The sequence below is a fragment of the Kryptolebias marmoratus genome, linkage group LG2 (genome assembly GCF_001649575.2).
Source record: "Kryptolebias marmoratus isolate JLee-2015 linkage group LG2, ASM164957v2, whole genome shotgun sequence".
Taxonomy (NCBI): Eukaryota; Metazoa; Chordata; class Actinopteri; order Cyprinodontiformes; family Rivulidae; genus Kryptolebias; species Kryptolebias marmoratus.
In genome coordinates, this window is record NC_051431.1 from 36,928,261 (window position 1) to 36,933,149 (window position 4,889).

The following is a 4,889-nucleotide window of genomic DNA, read 5'->3' on the forward strand; positions in this document are numbered from 1 at the left end:
ATTCTAATTTTCTGATATGATGAATTTGAGATTTTCATTTGTTGTCATTTGTAATCATCAAAATTAAACGAAATAAACATTTGAAATATATGAGTTTGTATGTAATGTATGAATACACTATACAAGTTTCACTTTTTAAATGGAATTACTGAAATCAATCTACTTTTTCATGATATTCTACTGTACTTTTGAGGTGGAAACAGGAGGCACCCCCTACACATGAACAGTGGCTTGCAGATCTCATGAGGTTTTTGCATTTAGAAAAGCTGAGATGTACATTGGCAGGTTCAACTGCGAAATTTGTCAAGGCATGGCAGCCATTCTTACAGTACATGGAAACATTCAGGATGAGTACCTTATCGTAACCAAACCACTGCTACATTCTCATAGTTAGCTGTAAGGTGAACAGATTTTTTTATTTTCATCTGTCATTATTAAAATTTTTATTATTAATTTTTTATGTATTTTTTTTACTTATTTTTATTTTGTGGATGATTTTTATTTTCTGTTTTATGTAGCGGTTCACAGCGTTGTATAAAACTTGAATGCTGTAAAAAATGTGTTCTGAAAATTGATAAATAAAGTTAAAAAAAAGAAGACATGCATATAACTTAAAACTCCCGGTTGCAACCCTAAAACAGGCTCTACAAGGGATGTGTGAAACTAAATGTAGAATTTTTTGACGTCCAACCTTTGGAAGTAAATTATGATAAGTTGGCAGCCAGATCTACATTTGAGGAGTTTAGTTTATCATACACTTACCGACAAAGAGCAGTTAGTCACACAGATAGAGCTGTGGAAAAAAAAAGAAACTAAGTATTAAATGCTCACAAGAATGTATTACAATGAGTATAACTTCATTTCTACTTTTTACTATATTAAAGTTAATTAAAAAAACATACAGAACAAGTTCAAAACAAAGAATACCAAGAAAAATCAGCATTTTCTGAAAACATTCAGTGTGAACACTGAGGGCTGAATGATAGCTAAAGAACCTGAAACTGAGATGTCAGTTCAGATGGGTAGAACAGAGGTTTGAAAAAACAAAACAGTACCTAAAAGTGAACATTAGCAACATCATGGCTAAATGCTAAAAGGATCAAAATCCTAGCTCAACGCTAAAATTAGCAGAACAAAAGCTTGAAAGTTGAAATTAGCTAAAATTCCAAATCCCCATTTATTTCAAAAGATTATGTCAAAGTAAATATTTTAAAAAGTATAAAATTTACATCAACTAAAAGTCTCAGTCTTTCTGGATGAGCTGAATGTTTTGATATATGCAGTATTAGATGCTGAAAAATGAAAGGAAAAAAGAAACACAAAAGCTACAGTGTGAATGCCGAGTCAGCATTCACACAATGAACAAATGCACATAAAATAGAAGCATATTTACAAACCAAACAGTTTACATACAGACATTTCAACCAGTGTACATATGAGCGGTGACAACAAATCACAATATGAGACGATAAGATAACAGAGTTGGCAGTGTTGATGCACTGCTGGTCCCAGGTCAGCAGGGTGTGCCCCCTCCTCAGGTCTGGATACAAGCTGTGATTCTGTACAGAACAGACTCACACAGCTGTTGTGTCCTCTGCAACAAGTTGACTCACTACTGTCAGAACTGGACCTCGAGGTCTGGCAGATTGACACCGAGTTACAGCTGATGTTCCAGCTGATCCCACACGTTCAGCTAGAGGAAGACTGGGGGACCTGGCTGACCCCAGAAGGACCTCAGCGTGATGCAGGTAGTTTATTAACACACACGCTGTATGTGGATGAGTGTTGTCTTGAAAGCTTGTATCAGAGTGCTGTCTCAGGAGGGGTAAGACACGCAGACTCAGGATGTCACTGATGTGAAGCTGTGTTGTCAGAGTCCTGAATCACTGCTAGAGGTGACCTGAAGTATCATACCAGGAATAACACCGGTGTGTGTCTCCACAACACTGGCAGGATTGCAGGATTGGTCCTCTCCACTCTGTGCCATGCACATGATGGTCATCCATAGTAATGCAGAACCAAGGTTCATCACTGAAGAAATGACACCACTCATTTATTTTAAAATTAACTCATATAGCTTTCAGTAAACATGTGAAATGTACTTGAAAATGTGAATGTGAATCAACTCAACCTATGTGTTTCAAGAAGCTGCAGTTAGACTACAGTAAAAGATACATGTGTACATTGGATAAAATATTATCAGAACCATCAATTTGAACTGATCATACAGCCTCTTCAAAATAACTGAACTATCACTTTAACATTCACGCAGCTGCTGATTGAATGTGGCTTAATAAAAATATACCTGTTCAAACTTTAATGGCTGGTAATTTTACTGGGTCAGCGTTTTCCAACATAACTTACTAAAATCAAAACCTACCCTGCCATAGAGTGAAGAATCAGCTGATGTGTGAAAATAGCTGAGCTACTGAGATTTATATTTATTCTCAATAAGCTTAATTTTATTTTTCATCAAGCTGTATGTTTTAATTAGAACAGGTTCTGTCCACTTATTGAATCTCTGACATATTTTCAGACTTGAGTTTGGGAGCTAATGATGCTCTCTGTTTATGATCACGTCAGGTTGCAGTGTTAGTTTTAACTAGTTACCAGCTGCTACAGAGATAATCAACATTAGCAGTGTCAGGCACTGATGTTTGGCTAACTTTCACAAAGCCTTTTATTAAACTATGAAAGCCTAGTTTTAACTTACAAAACAAATGTGTTTTAAACTCACCACCACAGGCTGCAGGTCCCACCCCTTCTCTATCAATTATCGATTTATTGTAATCTTGCTCATTTAAAATATAAACTTCAGCACAATAATAAATAGAACATGTATTTGCTACTTTCTACCACTGGATATTACTTTATTTTTATCCTAAAAAGGGTAGAATTTCTTTGTTTAAACAACTAATATGTTTACTATGTTTCATTGTGAATCATTGGAGTATGATTTTATTTCCATTTTACACAATATCCTAACTTTTTTGGAATTGGATGGCGAACAGATCTTGTGCCATCTGCTCAGAATATCTCAGCTGCTTTCTCACCAAATGTTTGGTCAGTGTCTGTACAACTGACTGAGCTACAGCTATTGTTGTGTTGTTGTTGTTTTTTAGGTCAGATGGTTACAACAGCCATCTTGGATCATGCTAATTCCAAAGGCTAACCAGTTGTAGATGTGCTTCTGGTTACTTTCTGCAAGTTTCATCCTTTCTTATTAGATATTTTGCTAACAGACATGGGCAAAAACTTTGTTCGCTTTTGCCTTTTGGTGAACCACTCTTTAATTTGCTGTTTCTAATATTAGTGAGCTGACCCTTTATTGCAGTGAATGAAACACAGAAACAGAGCCTCCTCTTTAACTACAACTCGTCAAAATGTCTGATCTGAATTCCCAGTACCTCTCACACAAAGACAGAAGCATCACTTGTTGTGTTATGTGGTCTCGCTGTGTCCCACCACACAGACCCTAACTGGGAAACGGCAGCTGAACTTTGCCCCAGGTCACCATCTGAATGCCAGGATCCCTGTCGCCGCAGATGTAATGAGGCGAGAGACATTTGCAGAGCTCTGTTATCATTGGACAGCAGCCACCTTGCCAACACACAGACACACACAGCGCACTGAGCATTGTGTGTGTTTCGGAGGGCTGCTGGGAACTCTGACCTCTGCTGTCATGTTACAGACCGTGGTCTACATACTTGCAGATCATCAACATTTAGAAAATGAAGATGGATTTATCGCTCTAATACACATGCTTTGCTTTGACAGACCAGTACTAATCACTTCCCAGAATAAATGAAAGGCCCAGCACTCCTTGAAGAAATGCATGACGCCCGCCACCGTTAATGCTCATCTTACGACCCCCACCAACCTTTAACTCTCTGTGAAACTGAGTGAGTGGTGGCCATTTTTACATATGCTAAAATCAGTTGGCTGTGGTGGCCAGTTAGCTCCAAAAGTTAACCCAGTGCTTATGTTTAAAGCTTCACTATACTGGGTCTAGTGGTTTATGAGATGTTTTGCTGACAGACAAACAGAATTTAAAAAAGAAATAGTTAACAAAAAGGTTTTAGGCAAATATCTCACCCAATCCCTTAGTGCTTGGTGTATGTGATGGGGAAGTACTACCACACCAAAGTTAATTTCACTATATGTAAAAAAACCACTGAGTTAGCCATTTTGGTGTTTGCTAAGATCGCTTTGCTGTGGCAGCCGTCCTAAATGAAGCTGACTCTAAAAGTTAATCATTTTAGATGTACAGCCAATAATTTGTTTCTGAAAGTTTTATTAAAATCTGTCCAGTGGATCCTGAAGTATTTTGCTAACACAGACAAAAAACACACGTAGACATCAAGATAACATTAAGAATTGACAATAATTGCCTAATAATGATAATAACAAATATAAACTTGCTCTATTTTTCTTGTGCTTTTTTAGCTTTTAGCTGCTGTTCTCATTTTAGTTTTTAGATATAGTTTTAACAATTTTAGGTAATGTTTTACTGATTATTACCATTTAGTTTGCTACTTTTACCTACATTTATATTAATAACTGTTTAGCAAATTGAACTACTGTTTTACAAACTTATCTTTAGCTACTATCTTTTTACTTTTAGTGACTGTTTCCCTTGTTTTAGCTACCATTTTGCTTATTTTAGCTTAAGCACCTATTTTGCTACTTTTAGCCACAGCTTTGCTAAGATTTGCATATATTTTGTCAATTTAGCTAATGATTTCCTAATTTTAGTATGTTGCGTTTTACTTCTTGTTGTTGCAATTCTGCTAATATTAGCATCTGTTTTGCTAGCTTAGCAACTGTTTAGATAAATTTGCCTTTAGCATTTTTTTTGCTACTTTTAATTGCAGTTTTGGTAATATTAG